Source organism: Canis lupus, chromosome 12 (genome assembly GCF_048164855.1).
Source record: "Canis lupus baileyi chromosome 12, mCanLup2.hap1, whole genome shotgun sequence".
Lineage (NCBI taxonomy): Eukaryota > Metazoa > Chordata > Mammalia > Carnivora > Canidae > Canis > Canis lupus.
The window spans coordinates 33,796,672-33,815,009 of record NC_132849.1 but is presented as its reverse complement, the minus strand read 5'-3'; the positions used below and the strand labels follow the sequence as shown (position 1 = coordinate 33,815,009).

Here is an 18,338-nt window from a genome sequence, read left to right as displayed (position 1 = left end):
TAAGAGCCCCCCAGAGTCCAGTTTGCCTTTTTTTTTTTTTTTTTTTGCAAAAGTCTCTTTCAAGTTGTAATGGCACCTCAAACTGATTGCATCCTGATCCCATGCAACTTTAATCAAATTCCCAACAGAGTTTGTCATGAACCTTGATTAACTGATTCTACAATGTATATGGGATAGCAAAACAAAAAAAAACAAGACAAAACCCTGTTCTATAAAAAGAACAAGGTAGCAAAAATTAAGATATGGAGACTTTATTACAGAGCCAGAGTAATCAAAACAATGTGGTGTCAACACAGGAATAGACAAACAAACCAATGGATCAGGGAAGGACCACATACGTGGACACTTGATTGCAGATGATTAGGGAAGGGATGTACTGCTCAATACGTGGAATATAGGCAATTGATAAATACATACAGAAAAAATGAAATTCTATCCCCAACTCATGTGCTGCACAAAACAGTACCACTTTGGCAGAAGACTTAAATACTAAAAGTCATAACATTAGAAGAAAATATAGCATGTTTTGATGAGCTCAGAGTAGGAAAAAATTTCTCAAATAAGAGACAAAAAACACAAACCATAAATTTAAAGTTTGACAAATGTGATTTCATTAAAATTAAGAACTTCTCTAAATCCAAACATACTATTAACAAGTGAAAGGACAAGGGGTGCCAGCTGTCTCAGTTGGTGGAGCATGCAATTCTTGACCTCCGGGTTAGGTTATGATTTGGAGCCCCACATCAGGTGTAGAGTTTACTTTTAAAAAAAGTGAAAGGTGGGACCCCTGGGTGGCTCAGTGGTTGAGCATCTGCCTTCCACTCAGGGCTCAGGGCGTGATCCTGGAGTCCTGTGATCGAGTCCCACATGGGGCTCCCTGCATGGCCTGCTTCCCCCTCTGCCTGTGTCTCTGCCTCTCATGAATAAACAAATAAAATCTTAAAATAAAATAAAGTAATAAAAAAGTGAAAGGATATGCCATTAAATAAGAGAAAGCAGTTAAAAGTCACATAACCAAAAAAGAACTTGTATTCAGAACATGTAGTTTACTTTAGAGGAAATAAGAATGGCTATATGTTCACCTCATTAGTGATCAGGGAAACACAAGTTAAAACCACAGTGAAAAATATTATGTCATACCCATTGAATTGGCAAAAATCTAGAAGCTGAAGAATACTAAGATTTGGCAAGGATGTAAAGCAATGGAGATTCTCATCCACAGCTATGTGAAAATAAATTAGTACACAATTTACAGACAACTATTTCTTAAAAGATAGTTGATAAAAGCATAGATATATTCCCATAGCATATATATTCCAGAAATTGATTGTAATAACAGAAACAGTAGAATGGGTAAACAAATTGTGGAATACTGGCACCTCCAGAACTGTGAGTAATAAATTTCTGTTGTTTGAAAGCCACCCCATGTGGTATTTTGTTATAACAGCCCAAATGAACTAAGGCACACATTGACTTGTTTGTCTTATTATTTTATTTTTTAAAGGATTTTATTATTTGACAGAGAGAAAGAGAGAGAGGGAGATCCAGAGAGCCCAAGCAGGTGAGTGGGGGGAAAGGCAGAGGGAGAAGGAGAAGCAGACTCCTTGCTGAGCAAGGAACCTGTTACAGGGCTCGATCCTAGGACCCTGGGATCATGACCTGAGCCGAAGGCAGACGTTCAACTGACTAGGCCACCCAGATGCCCCTGTCTTATTATTTTGAAATTTAAACACATACACTCTTTTTTTGTATGTACATGTTACAAATACATGCTACACACAGAGGAGGGATGTTGATTATAATGGGTGAATAATGAGAGAGCCGAGTGAATTCATAGACCATTCTGAACAGGACTGTGACAGTCTCAGAAATGCACTTAGGAAGTAAAATCTATTTGCTCCTAACTATAGACCAGAATCTAGAAGTAAGCACAAGTACACAGCACTTTGAAGACAAGCCATCGATATGGACTGCCAGTTTCCCTTCTCTGCTCTTCTCACCAACAAAAGGCTAACATTTCCAAAGCTTCTCAATCTCAGATACTAAAGATTAGAGAGACCACCAAAGACAGAAAATAAGAGCTACTTAGGTCAACGAACTCAGTCCTTTAATGTTCTTTGTTGCCCTAAGCAAATTACTTAAGACCTATATAACCCTGAGATCTTGAACTGAGCCAAAACCAAGAGTAGGGCATTTAACCAAATGAGCCACCCAGGTGTCCCTCAAGGGTTAATTTTTAGAATCATTTGGCATTTTAATTTTCAAATAAGTAGTGTATTCACAGGGGCGCCGGGGTGGCTCGGTAGGTTAAACGTCAGTCTTCACTCAGGTCATGATCCCAGGGTCCCAGGATCGAGTGCCCTTCACCCCTCATTGGGCCCCTCATCCTCCACCTGCTTAGCAGAGCTTCTGCTTCTGCCTCTCCCTCTGCCGCTCCTTGCCACTCATGCTCTCTCTTTCTCTCTCTGTCAGATAAATAAAATCTTTTTTTTAAAAAAAGGGTAATATATTCATGTTATTCAAAAAGTATCTTTTTTACCCTGCCCCCAAGCTATAATGCTTCTACCTATTCTTGCTACTAACAGGTAACAATTTTTATTAGTGGCTTATTTATTCTCCATACAAAAACAAGCAGACACAAATACAATTTTCTAACAGAAAAGTTTCCAAGTTTCCAGTTTCAGAAAATTTCTTATGAAGAAAAAGTTTTATTTCAAAAACTTTTCAGAGAAAAGCTTCAAAACAGCGGAAGGATTCCCATATATCTTTCATGTAGAATCACCAATTTTTTTTGTATATTTTTTTAAGTAGAGTTTGATTTGCCAACATATAGCATAACACCCAGTGCTCATCCCATCAAGTGCCCCCCTCAGTGCCCATCACCCAGTAACCCCAACCCCCCACCCACCTCCCTTTCCACTACCCCAGAGTTAGGAATCTCTCATGTTTTGTCACCCTCACTGATCACTGATATTTTCACTCATTTTCACTCATTTTCTCTCCTTTCCCCTTTATTCCCTTTCATTATGTTTTATATTCCCCGAATGAATGAGACCATATAATGTTTGTCCTTCTCCAATTGACTTATTTCACTCAGCATAATACCCTCCAGTTCCATCCACGTTGAAGCAAATTGTGGGTATTCGTCATTTCTAGTGGCTGAGTAATATTCCATTGTATACATAGACCACATCTTCTTTATCCATTCATCTGTCGATGGACACCGAGGCTCCTTCCACAGTTTGGCCATTGTGGACATTGCTGCTATAAACATTGGGGTGCAGGTGTCCCGGCATTTCACTGCATCTGTATCTTTGGGGTAAATCCCCAGCAGTGCAATTGCTGGGTCATAGGGCAGTTTTTAACTCTTTGAGGAACCTCCACACAGTTTTCCAGAGTGGCTGCGCCAGTTCACATTCCCACCAACAGTGCAAGAGGGTTCCCCTTTCTCCACATCCTCTCCAACATTTGTTGTTTCCTGTCTTGTTAATTTTCCCCATTCTCACTGGTGTAAGGTGGTATCTCATTGTGGTTTTGATTTGTATTTCCCTGATGGCAAGTGATGCGGAACATTTTCTCATGTGCTTGTTGGCCATGTCTATGTCTTCTTTGGTGAGATTCACCAAATTTTTAAGACATTGCCACTTTTGCCATATCATTTACTCTCTGTCCTTGTCTCTCCATATGTATATACATACATACATACACATATGTGCACATAATACTTCTTCAGAATTACTTGAGTGCCATTTGCACTCATCATCCCCTTTACCCCAAACATTTCAGTGAGTCAGTGTGCATTTCCCAGAACAAGGATTTTCATTTACATGATCAGAGTAAAATTATTAAATTCAGAAAATTAACATCAATATAATACTACTCTCTAATCTCCAGACCATTTTTCATCGATTGTTCCAACAATGTTCTCTGTAGAGACTGCTTTTCCTGGTCAGGATCATAGACCGCGTTCAGATTTCATGGCTCCTCAGTCTCCTTTTAATCTGGAACAGTTCCTCAGTCTTTCTTTGTCTTTACTGGTGTTGGCTTTTAAGATGACAGGCTATTTAGTTACATAATATTCCTCAGTGTGGATTTGTTTGAGGAGCATGTTAAGAGTTAGGTTTTGTCTTTTTGGCAGGGATAGTACATGAATGAGATGTTCTGGGACTGTCACATCAGAGGGCACACGAAGACAGTTTCTTCCATCAGTGGTGATGCTAACTTTGATTACTTGGTTAAGGTGGAGTCAGACAAATTTCTCCAATGTAAAGTTATTTTTAGCTTTTGTGGTTAATTAGTAACTTGTACAAATATATGTTATTTTTTAAAAAAACAGCTTTACTGAAATGTAATTCACATCCTGTACAATTGACCCTTTTAAAGTTTTCAAATCGGGGTGCTGGGTGGCTCAATTCTTGGTCATGGTCTCAGGGTTGTAAGATTGAGTCCCACATTGGGCTCTGTGCTGAGTGGGGAGTCTTGAGATTTTTTTCTCCCCCCCTTCCCTTTTACTCCCCCAACTCCCCACCCGTGCTCTCTCTCTTTCTAAAATAAAGTGTTCAAATCAATGGTTTTTAGTATATTCACAGAGTTGTGCAACCATCATCACAATCAATTTTGGAATATTCTCATCACACTCCCCTCTCAAATAAGCTTCATATCCATTAGAGTCATCACTCGTTTTCCCCCAACCTCCCCCAGCTTCAGGCAACTGCTAACCTACTTCCAGCCTCCATACATAGATTTGGCTATTCCAGAGAGATAAATGGAAACATACAATATGTGGTCTTTGTGACTGGCTTCTTTTTCTTAGTATAATGTCTTTAAGGGTTCCTTCATGTTATGGCATGTATTTCATTAATTTTCTTGTCAAGTAATATTTTGTTGCATGGATATACCACATTTTATTTGTCCATTCATCAGTTGATGAAATTTTGGGTTATTTCCACTTTTTGGGTAGTGAATGCTGTTATGAACATTTATGTATAAGTTTTTATGTAGACATATGTTTTCATTTCTCCTGGGTATGTAAGTAGGTAGTGGAATTGCTGTGGCATATGGTAACCCTACGTTTAATCTTTTGAAGAACTACCAGAACTTTCTCCTAAGTGATCGCATCATTTTACATTTAAATCAGCAATATATGAGGGTTATGATTTGTCTATGTCCTTACCAACGTTTTTTATTGTCTTTTTTTATTATAGCCATCCTAGATAGGTATGAAGTGGTATGTCATTGTGGTTTTGATTTTCATTTCCCTGATGGCTAATGATGCTGAGTATCTTTTCATGTACTTAATGGCCATGCGTATATCTTCTCTGGAGAAATGTCTATTCAGATCTTCTTCTCATTCTTTAATTGGGCCATTTGTCTTTTTATTATTGAATTATAAGAGTTCTCTCTACATTCTGAATACAAGACCCTTACCATATACATGATTTGCAAATATTTTCTCTGATTCTTTGGGTTGTCTTTTTATTTTGTTACTGGCCCTTTGAAGAAAAAAAAAAGTTTTTCATTTAAATCTAATTTATCTACTGTTGTTGTCACTGTGTGTTTGGTGTCATTTCTAAAAAGACTGTGCCTAACCCAGCATCATGAAGAGTTATCTCTATATTTTCACTTAAGAGTTTTGACACTTCAGCTTTTAGATTTAGGTCTATCATCCATTTTGAGTTCATTTTTGTGTGTGGCATGAAGAAGGGGTCTAATTTCATTCTTTTATAGATGGATAAACAGTTATCCCAGCACCACTTATTGAAAAAACTATTCTTTTCTCATTGAAATGTGTTGATATCCTTATTGAAAATTAATTGGCCATACATGTCAGGGTTTGCTTATGGACACTGAATTCTATTCCATTGATCCATATGTCTATCCTCATGCTAATTGTACACTGTCTTGATTATTGTATTTTGTAATAAATTTTGAAATAAGGAAGGGTGAGGTCTTTAACTCTGTTATTCTTTTTCCAAGATTGTTTTGGCTATTCTTGGTTCCTTGCAATTCTATATGCATTTTATGATCAGCTTGCCAATTTCCACAAAAAAAGGAAGTTTGGATTTCGTTAGGGATTGCATTGAGTCTGTAGATCAATTTGGTTAATAGTGCCATCTTAAACAATATTAACTTTTTTGATTCATGAACATGAAATGTCATTAACACTTGTGCAGATCTTTAATTTCTTTCAATAATGTTTTGTCGTTTTCACAGTGTATGTCTTGCACTTTTTTTGTATTTCTAAGTTCTATTTTATTCTTTTTGATCTTATTATAAATAGCTGTTTTCTTAATATCATTATCAGGTTGTGTATTGGTAGTATATAGAAATAAAATTAATTTTTATGTATTTGTATTTTGCCTTGCAACATTCTAAACTCATTTATTAGGTCTAAAAATATGTATTATTACATTCCTGTTTTATTAACAAATTGTAACAAACAGTGTTTTAAATGTTTTTGCTACCCTTAATAGTTTATCTTAACCATGTCTCCAAATCCATATATAAAGAGAATTCTCATGTTTCTGTAGTTACATAGAATTCTATTACCTAAATATACAATAATTTATTTTACCAGTCCCCTTTTGAGGGACATTTGGTTTTTTCCTAATCTTTGATTACAAACAGCACTGCAACAAGTAAAATTATTTTGCTTGTATTCAAGTATATCTGAGGATAAATTCCCTGAAGAGGGATTGCTGGGTCCATGAAAAGTACATTTGCAATTTTGATAAATATAGACAAACTAGTGGGCTAATTATTTAATGTTCATAATGTATTTTAGGGTGCTCATTAGGAGTGGTATAGTAATATTAAGCCAAGACAAAAACATCTTAGTTACCTAATAGTGACTATTCATATTATATTAGTATCTCTAAGGACTTTAAGATAGTATTCTTGAAGTGGTAATACCTCCCGAATGATATATAGGACAAATTATCATTTTTAATACTATTGTCTTATTCTGTATTCATTCTATAAAGCATGTAGCTTAATTTCAGCAGATAAATTTATACCACGATACATCTGCTGTCAATTCTTTCTCCCTCTGTCTGTCTCTTTTTTTTTTAAGTAAACTCTACCCCCAAATGGAGTTGGGACTCATACTCCGGAGATTAAGAGTCATGTGTTCTACTGACTGAGCCAGCCAGGAGCCCTGCTGTCAATTCTTTGGATATCAGGGCTGTTACCCCATTGAGAGATAAAATGATCTGCCAAACTAGTGGAGTTACACTAGACTGTATTAGCTAAGTGACGTACAAAATGGCTATTTTTTCCCAAGTATATAAATAAATAAATGATAGAGCCAGTCAAGCCAATTGATCAGTTGTCATTTCTTAAAAAAACTGATGTTGTTTATAGGTTTTACATCCTCATCATTTTTTTTTTAAATAGGAAATTGTAAAGAAGCAGCACATAATTTGTTTTGTCTGTAACACTGATGCTAACTTGTGGCAGACATGGAGATGCTGTGTAGCCCAGATATCTCTTTAAGAAAGGACTCAATTTGTCTTGACTCTTCATACGTTTGAAATTTAATTTAGAAAAACCAAAGCGCTACAGAACTATTTAAATAAAAGCACGTATCTTCCATTTGCAAAAAAAAAAAAAAAAAAAGAAAGGACTCAATTGCCCAACTTCAAGGATTATGCAGTGAGCTGACAGCCTCCAGCTGTTAACCCCTTCACGTCTCCTTCAGCTTTTGAGCCAAGGCCATACTCTTCTTGAGGTGGCCTCAATTGATGACTCAGCAAGATGGTAGAACAAAAGACTGGCCATTTCCACCCATTGCAGGACTCCTCTACTGGGCAAGCTTTGCTCTGGAACTCCCCACTGGGATGGGAGAGTCATTGCAGATCTGCATTGTGGTCTTCTGGCTCCTCTGCCTGGTCTTGCTTCCTCCTTTCTCCCTTCATGGACATTAACTTCTCAGTAAGCCTTTTGCACTCTTAGCTTCATCTCAGTTGGGTCTTCCCAGCAGACCCAACTAATACTTTTGTGTATAAATACTGTTTACAGGATATCAACCGATGTTTTTAATCATGATGCATCCATATAAGCACCTTAAATTCATTGATTATAGAAATACATCCATAATTTCCTAAACTGATCCCTTTCTCATGATATGCACAGAAATTGATATAGCTCTACATCTCTCAGTAAAGAGATTGCAGTTTACCCTAATTTTGGTTATGTTCCTTAAACAGAGTTTAGTTAGAATAAATATGGCTAAAGCATTCAAACTTCATCAGATCTATTCTTCTTTAACTGCTTTGGACAGAGACAATCTCTTTTTTGGGGAGTGGTGGTGGTCAATAAACTACCAGCAGTTCTAAAAGAAGACAGAGAGAGAAAAGTAATACAAAAACAAATAGCACATCCCATCATCCCTTGTGCAACAGCACATTTCCCCAAATCTTTGAAAATTACTTATACATGCGTGGCTTATGAAGAGAATGCCAGAAACATAGTTTCATAAGGATTATATTAAACTTTTCTTGTCCCTGAGGCAGAAGCATTACTGCTTCAGAACTGATTTCCTCTTAACCTCCTCTGCCTAGAAATGAAAAAGTTTGCCTTGATTTATGGGGTGTCTAGTTTTCGTTTTCTTAATTCTAACATAGAAGTTAAAACAAAAACAACAAAGCCTGAGGATGGAAAACAACACCAACAGCTATAGAAGAATTTATTTATTTTTTAAGAATTGAATTTTTTAAAAAAGATTTTATTTATTTTAGAGAGAGAGAAAGTAAGTGAGAGGGCGGAGCAGACAGAGAGGGGGAGGGACCAGCAGACTCCATGCTCAGTGCAGAGCCCAATGCAGGGCTCCATCTCACCCTCCTGAGATGATGACATGAGCTGAAATCAAGAGTCAGTCACCCAACTGACTGGGTCACCCAGGTGCTTCAAGAATTGAATTTTAATTTTCTCAGCTGATCAGGCAAAAATAGATTATCTTCTTACTGAAGCCAGTGGGACCAGTTCTCACAAAATATTTTGTTACGATATCCCTTTCTGTTGTTTATTGATTTTAGGTAGGAGAAGCAGAGGGAGAAAGACTTGAGATGGAATCTATGTGCCTATTAGGTTAAGCACATCTCTTGTAAGTTTATTCCTAGTTCTTGTTAACTTTTGTTGTCATTTGGAATGGAATTTTGAAATTACATTTCTACCCAATCTTTTTTTTTTTTTTAATCTAACCATTGCTTTCATATAATTATCTTAACTCTGGCTACTTTATGAAGTTTTTCATTCACACCAACAGTTTTCTTTTTAAAATAGTGTTTTTGATTCCCTATGTTTATGATCATTTTCTGTGCAAACCTTGACAATTTTGCCTTCAGCCTTTTCATAAGGAGGGAGGGAGGAGCAAGACCTGGACCCTATAACCACTCTCCACTCTGCCTTGACCAAAATTGAAAATGCTGCCACTACTGATGCTGAAAGCTGCTGAATCAAAAAGTCATCTGCCAAATTAATAAGCTACTGCTACTGTGGCTAGCTCCAGAACCAGGCCACCTCTGCCGCGGTCTACACCAGCAATGCAGATGCTCTGCACACTGCCTCTCCACAGATGACTTGGTTTCAGATTAAAATCTCACATGCATGCTTCTGTTTGATGGGACATCTTGAGCCTTAGCCACAAAGAGAGCCTGGGATAGAGTTTTTTAGCTTCCATCTGTGCATTCATTATAAAGCATGCCAATTTGCAATAAGGCCATAGTATTCCTTAGCATGTTTCCTTATATTTCTTATTTTTATTGTGATTAAATACATATACCATAAAACTTACCATTTTAAGTGTATGGTTCAATAGTGTTGAGTATATTCACGTTTTTGTGCAATTTCCAAAACCCTTTTCATCTTGCAAAACTGAAACCCTGTACCCATTAAACAACAATTCTCCATTTCCTCCTTCTACTTTCTGTTTCTATGAGTCCACCATTCTACTTTCTGTTTCTATGAGTCCAACTTCTTTAGGTACCTCATTTAAGTGGAATCATATTTGTCTTTTTTGTGACTGTCTTGTTTCACTTAGCATAATGCCCTCAAGTTGCATCCATGTTGTATCATGTGTCAGAATTCCTTCCTTTTTAAGGCTGAATAATCTTCCATTCTATGGATATACCACATTTTGTTTATTAATTCATCTGTCAATGGACACTGGGATTCCTTGCACCTCTTGGCTGTTGTGAATAATGCCACTAAGAACATGGTTGTACAAATATCTTTTTGAAGTCCTGCTTTTAATGCATACCCATTTCTTTCTTCCTAGGGCTTTAAAAAGGTAAGGGCTGGTAAATTTTTTTTTTTTAATTTTTTTTTATTATTCATGATAGTCACACAGAGAGAGAGAGAGAGAGGCAGAGACACAGGCAGAGGGAGAAGCAGGCTCCATGCACCGGGAGCCCGACGTGGGATTCGATCCCGGGTTTCCAGGATCGTGCCCTGGGCCAGAGGCAGGCGCCAAACCGCTGCGCCACCCAGGGATCCCAGGGCTGGTAAATTTTATCAAATGATTTTTTTAGTATCTGTAGCAGATAATACTTTTTGAGAGGTTGAAATATTATCACCCACCCCACATGCTTGATGTGCTCTTCATTGAGTTGTAGGGTTTATATGACCCTGAGAATATCTCTGCGACTGCCTGGACAGAGTATGGCCAAAATGATGGTATGTTACCTGCAAGGCTGGATCATAAAAATGCAATGCATTTCTACCCTCTGCTCCTGGGATGCTCATTTTTGGATCCCATCAGCCATGCTATGAGAGGGTTCAGATTAACCCTTGCAGAAAGTACCTGGAGAGGCCATGTATGAGTTTTCCACCTGACATCCCAGCATTAAGTGTAAAACAAGCAAGTGATGATACCTCCAGATGATTCTGTTCCTCAGTCATCAAGACACCCCACACTTTGAGTCTCCCCAGTGAGGCTCTGGACACTGTAGAGCAGAGGTAAATGGTCTCTGCTGTGCTCTATTTGATTACTGACCCTCAGTATTTGTGAGTGTAAGCAAATGGTTGCTTTACACCCTGAGGTTTTGGGGGTGGTTTGTTACACAGTAATAAATAACCAGTACTATACCTAATAATATGAGCATTTGGTTATTCTTCATTCATCTTTTGATGTAATATTTAAGTACCCATACATTCCTAGAATAAACTGTCCTTGCTTGTTTTTTTCTTTTTCTAAGATTTTATTTATGTATTCATGAGAGACACAGAGAGAGGCAGACGCACAGACACAGGTAGAGGGAGAAGCAGGCTCCATGCAGGGAGCCCCACGCGGGACTCGATCCCAGGTCTCCAGGATCAGGCCCCAGGCCGAAGGCGGCACTAAACCGCTACACCACCGGGACTGCCCTGTCTTTGCTCATATTAATAAACTTCTGGGTTTAGTTTGCTGGTGTGATTCAGATAAATAATTATTATTCTAAAACAAAACTGGCCTTAACTGCTTCTGCCTTCTAAGGGGAAAGGTGATATAATTTATACTGGAAGAGGAATAAATATCCGCACTATTCTATTCCACTTTCAGGGCAGTTGCCTACTGTCTCTTCTCTTCTTATTTGGTTTAAATCCCATGTTTGCCACTATGATCAATCCCTTGAGAATACTTTCCATTTCCCTACCTTTCTCCCTTTACCATACTTGCCTTGCAAAAAAGTTCAGCCTCCGATAACCCCATCCACCCACCAGTTCTGTGCCTGCACATGTGATCTGGGCTGTGCTCAGCTGGTGTCACCATAATTTCATGATCACAAGCCTTGTAAACTGAACCAGTCTTTGGAACACCTAATTTACACCTTTGCCTCTTACTTTATTTCTCCCACCTGTTTCCACCTCCTTTTTGCTCCTGACCTTGACTTTTACCTCATTAATAAAATCAAAACCATCAACCTGGAGCTCTTCCATCCTGCCACATCCTTCTCCTTCATCTTAATTCAAGGACCATGTGTATCACCCCAGGGTGCCGCTTTCAAAGAACTGGTTTGGCTGTGGGCAGAAGAAACGAACATTTTGGAGCCTTTCCAATGTCCCAGGTATACCTTACTTACATTTTGGTTTACGAAGCAGGGGTTAGTATTCCCACTTTTCTGAGGCGAAAACTGAGGCTCAGCAAATTTAAGCACTTTGCCCTACCTCACCCACTGCAATGCTGTTGGCGGACCAGAGTCCGTGCTTGCCTACTGCACTTCATCTCCATGGTTCCCCATGCCAAGGACTCTCTGTACATTGCTGTTTCAGATTTATCTTTTGAAAAATGAGACCGTTCAAGAGAGGAAAGTTCCAACAGCTTATTCTTTGATCTTTCGAAGGACATCAGTGTGTGAGAATATGTCGGGTCCAGCTGGGGCTGACAGCAGGTTGTAACTTGAACAAGTCACCCTGCTCAATCCCATTCTTGCTCTTCAGTGCTTTGTGTTTAGGAGGTAAATCTGATCCTGAGTCACTATGTAACTCCTACCTTTAAAACTTAGTCCTAGAAAAATGGATCTTTGGCCTAAGTTTGTGAAACCATAACATATTTTTATGTTTGTTATCTGTATATGCTTTACATTTGCTTTACATAAAATGAGACCAGCACTGAGTCTCCCCAAAATGAGACCCATTGCTAAGTTAATTTAGCATGATATAACACCATCCCGGGGTGGGGGGCGGTGGGCAGCTGTTTCCTACCATTTTACAAATCTTTTATATTTTGCAGTATTAGGACATTTTCTTAAAGCCAAATAAATGTGTTTGCTTAAGTGCACATTGGAATGTCTTTAATTATGTGTTTCTGTTGTATATAATTATCATGGAATGTAGGCGAGCCAAAGACTGGACATGATTTTCCCCCTGGGTTCTCAGTCTGGCATATCTATCTGACTTTGGCTTTCACTCCAGGGCACTTGGAGATTAGAGCTAAAAAGAGCCTGAAAAAGTGGGCACTGCAGTTCAGCGCTTGCTTTGCCCTGCCTTCTGAGCTCCACAGCCCGTAGCTAGGATGGACAGTGACACAACGACATCTTGCTGGACTGGGAGTGTGTGGAGTAGGGGGAGGAGAAGGCTGTGCTGATTGAGGCAGGGGATAAAAATATATGAGAATGTTGAGCCCAGAACTGCATAATTTCAGTCTTATCAGCTCTGCTGAAAGTGACATTTATAATCCACTTGCAACATAGGAAAAAATGAAAGCCAGTCCAGTTTCTCTGGGTCATCCTCTTCTTCCCCCGCTGACAGACAGGGTTCGCCTTCAAGCTGCCCAAAGCGTCACCCCACCCATCCCGCCCACCTGGCTGCCTCTTTGCTCCATTTCCCCCTTCCTTACCCAAGCCTCACTTCCAAGGCCCTCACCTGCCAGGGTCCAAACTCCCGTTTCCTCAGAGATTCTGAATTCACTGAACCAAACCCTGGCATGTAACCTTAGTTTTGCCTATCCAGCTCCCCCTTCTTTCCTTTGGGAGCTTTCCTTTGGGAAACCACTTTTCCCCGGCTGCATTCCCATCATTTTGACCTGCCCTTTCCCCAGCCAGGAGGATCTTTACTGATGAAATTCATGTAAAAAGGCAGGAGCTAGAGAAGTGGTCTTTGAGGTACCCTTTCAGTTATGCTCATTATAGATCCAACTCCATTGATTCCTTAAAATGGCTTTGAGACTGGAATGGAGACTATGTAAAGAAGATAAGTGTGGGGCCTGTCTAAACTGCATTGAGGATTTTTAAAAAGATTTTATTTATTTATTCATGAGAGACACACAGAGAGAGGCAGAGACATAGGCAGAGGGAGAAACAGAATCCCCGGGGGGAGCCCCATGCGGGACTGGATCCCAGGACCCCAGGATCACATCTTGAGCCTAAGGCAGATGTTCAACCACTGAGCCACCCTGGTGTCCCTGATTGAGTATTAAACTAGCTGTCTTTTACAGGCTGTCAGGAGCAAAGACACATTATTTTCTGATTTAGTCTTCCTCATTATCACACAAAATTTCACAAGAGTGGTTTATGGTTTTATATCTAGCAAGGAGGTAGTACTTGTTCCAGAGAACGGAGCTAATTTATTTCTGCAGAGTAAAGTGATTCCTATCCCCCACCCCCACTGCTATAGAAAGCAGAGTGGCTGCAGCAGCATTGATTTTTTTTTAACTTGTCTTACAACATTTCTCTTTCATATTCTTTTAAAATCTATATTGCTAAGATGCTAAGACAAGCAACTTTCTTAGAAAAAGAAATCCCTGATGCAATGTTATAAAAATACTTTTCACTAGATATGGGTGTCTCTGTGTTGCTCTTTTCTAACTTCAAAGCCACGAAATGCAGTAATTTCTCTGAGCATAATTTCTTCAGGAATTGCGACCCTCTGCCATTAGGCTTATAGGAAACATTTTGTTCAGGATCCTAATTTTGTAAGTAAAGGGATGGAGCCTAAAGAAAAATCAGTACTTGCTTGAGGTCAAACAAGTCTGTTAATACCAAAAGTAAAATTAGATTTCTTGGTCCTAAAATGCTTATAACCTTTCAATGTGATCTTGCCTGGTATTTCAAGGAAGGTCTGCCCTTTTCAGATCCTGTGATTCTAGGACAAAATAACAACAGGAGCAGTATCTGAACTTAGCCAGAGAAAGGTGCTGATTTACTCTGATTCTTTTTTTCCCCTTTTATATGTTTATTTTAAATAATCCTTGCTTGTGTGAATACTCTGTCCCTTAAAAAACCATCACCCAATGGGTTCTCAAACCAATAGTTCTTAAAGTGTGATCCTGGAATCCGCATCATATGGGACTTGAATAAAAAAGCAAATTCTTAGCACCCTCGGCCCCCAGACCAGCTGAACTCTGGGGGTGGATCCAGTAATTTGTGTTTTAACAAGCTTCTAATTGATTCTAATACACACTGACATTTGAGAACCACTGATTTAGATACTCCTTACTGGCATTAATTAAATTATTGAAGTTGCAATATGGTAAATTTCCATCATCCGTTGAACACTTACTCGCTGGAATTCTTCCTCTTTTTTTACTGAGATATTATTGACATATAACATTGGGTAAGTGCAAGGTGTACAATATGTTGACTTGGTACAATTCTATATAGCAATATGATTACCATCGTAGTGTTAGCTAACATCTCTTTCAGGTCACATAATTATCATTTCTTTTTTTTGTGTGGTGAAACATTTATGATTGAGTGTCTCAGTAACTTAGAAATATATAATATATTGTTAATCACAATACTTTGTATCGGATGCTTAGAACGTATTCATCTTCTAACTGCTGGTTTTATCTTTTGACCAACATTTTCCTATTTCCTCCAGCCCCTAGCCCCTGATAATTATAATTCTACTCTTTCTGTGAGTTCAGCTTTTTTAGATTCCACACATAAATGAGATCATGTAAATTTGTCTTTCTCTATCTGGCATGTGTCACTTAGCATAATGCTCTCAAGGTCCATCCGTGTTGTCATAAATGGCAAGATTTCCTTCTTTCTTAAGGCTGAATAATATTTCATCATATATATGATGAAAATTGTGTGTGTGTGTATGTATGTATATATATATGGTGGAATATAATGGTGGAAAAATTATATATTCCACCATATATATATATATATATATATATATATATATATATCATTATATATATCACATCTTCTTTATTCATTCATCCATTGATGGACACTTAGTTTGTTTCTATATCTTGGCTATTGTGAATAATGCTGCAATAAACATGGGAGTGCAGCTATCTTTTCAATATCCTATTTTTATTTCCTTTGAATATACAGCCAGAAGTGGGATTGCTGGATCAGTAATATGGTAGTTCTATTTTTAATTTTTTGAGGAAGCTCCATAATATTTTCCGTAGTGACTGCACTGATTTACATTCCCACCAAGAATGTACAAATATTCCCTTTGCTCCACATTCTCGCCAACACTTGTTGTTTCTTGTCTTTTTGACGATAGCCATTCTAACAGATGTGTGGTGAGATCTCACTATAGTTTTGACTTGCATTTGACTTGCATTTCTGATGATTAGTGATGTTGAGCACTTTATGTACCTGTTGGCCATTTGTCTGTCTTCTTTGGAAAACTGTCTAGTCAGTTCCTCTACCTATTTTGATGGGATTGTTTAGGGGGTGGGGTTTGCTATTGAGTTTATAAATTCTTAATATATTTTGGATATTGACTCTTTACCTGATACGTGGTTTAAATATTTTCTTCCATTCTGTAGGTTGCTTTTTCATTTTGTTGGTTCATTAGCTAGAATCCTTTTCTATAAAGTTTTATTTATTTATTTTAGAGACAGAAAGTGTGGAGGGGCAGAAGAGAGTCTTAAGAAGACTCCCTGCTGAGCACAGAGCCCCACATGGGGCTCAATCGTAGGACCCTGATATCACAACCTGAGCCAAAACCAAGTCACTTAACTGACTATGTCACCCAGGCACCCCTAGTTGGAATCATTCTATACAGAAAAACTTTCTTTTGCCTTGCCCTACTTTTCTCTCTATTCTCCTCTCTTCCTCCATCTCCATGGATTCATAGACTTTGGAAATTCAGCATGCTAAAATCTGTTACAGTCACCATTCTTTTGAATATCCAAATAGTCTCTCATTTACCTGATGGAATCTCCTTCAAGCTGTTGCTGTGTTCTTTCCACCAGGCTCCAGAAGGTGTTTAGAGCATCTTGCTGTCTGATGCAAGAAGATTCAGTGATTCTTGACTGTGTATTTGATTGTTTTTATATGAATCTTGAGGGCAGGAACAAAGTCTGCTAGTGAACATTAACCAGAAGGGACCTGATATCTAAATAATGTTCTCCACAGTAAATTTATTCACGCAAGATGAGTTTGACCATTATTTTGGAAAGGGCAAAGCCTGTTCAAAGTTATATTGAAGTCTCTGTGATTCTTAGACTAGGGTGATTCAGAATAGGTGTAAATTGCAGTGTTTTGTTATGACTTTAGGTTAACTGACTCTGAGGTCAGATCCTTAATCAGATAAAAAAAAGACACTCACTCATAATTGGCAAGAGCATGCTGGAGATAGTAAAATGAGATATTTGGTTTCAGTCTTTAATGTGTATGGATTTTAGGATCTATATAATACAGCAGACACAGCTACTTAAAATATCTCAGTGCTTATCAGAGTAACCTAAACGTAAAATTAATCTGCAAATTTAATACAGCTACTTGAAATAATTAATATTTCAATACATACCAGAATAACCTAAACAGAAATTAATTTGCAAAGAGAATAATACCTTATACTTGCAAAATGATTACTATGAGTCAGGCACTGCACTGAGCGCTTAACATGTATTAACTCAAGTATTGCTTTTAAAACCTCTATGAGGCAGGTGCTCTTAGTATTCCTATTCTACAGATAAGTAAACTGAGGGAGAAAAAGGTTTAGTATCTTACCCCAGGCAGCACAGCTAAGCAATGGTAAGCAGTCCATGCTCTTAACTGCCACACTATAATGCCTTTCTAAATGTGTACTGATAAATATAATTAACTGAAGAGATTGCTCTCTGATTAACTTATTATTTAGCTTCATAATATTTTCAGCAAGAGAATAGAAGTAGTGGAGTATTGTGGCAATAGCCCAGGAGTTTTGAATGTCAAAACCTGCTTGTGGGTTCCAACTAAAGCTCAGGTATGAACTTAGGCAAAATCGTTCTAAGCTTCAGCTTCTTCATCTGTAAAATAAAGCTAATAATATGTTCTCTGCTTACCACTTAGTCATAAGGATTAGATAGCATAATGGGTGTGAAAGTGCATTGTAAATTGGGTTAGACATAGAATCTTAACAGTATAAAACATATCTTACGTTTTTCTATTTATAAAGCAAGTTCACATCTCAGTTTAAAATATTCTGGATCCTTAAACTATTTCTCTTATATTTTATTTATGACTGAATCTTCCAAACTGGCAAATTTCTTTTTTTTCCCCCATAATTATTTGACTTCCCATCTTGGACTTATTAAAATTTTTATAAAATCATTATGCAAATAAAGCATCTTTTACGTGCATCTCCCAGAGGCAAATTTTAACTTCTTGTCATGTTTCAATTTTATCTGCTACATGCAGGCGACATAATCTGCTGCTCTGGTGGCTCATGCATTTGTGTTTTGCATATTTCATACAAGAAAATGGATTGGAGAGAGAAGTCGACCAGATGGGATTCTCTTTCCAGGCAAAGAAGAACCAGAAAAAATTTGCATGACCACGATCTCTTCTGTGGACAAAGGATGCTTGTTTTCAGGACTGGCAATCGGTCATAGAGTGACAACCCATCCCTGAATTCCTGAGGTGCCCTAGGTTTACAATCTGAGGTTCTTAAATAGTTCCCAAGGTGCA

At 38.1% G+C, this 18,338-nt stretch overlaps 1 long non-coding RNA gene across 1 annotated transcript in view; it reads left to right on the top strand.

The window, feature by feature from the left end:
* LOC140601486 (uncharacterized) overlaps positions 1 to 18,338 on the top strand; it is a 66,197-nt gene that overhangs the window by 980 nt on the left and 46,879 nt on the right. The gene's annotated exons all lie outside the window — the stretch shown is intronic.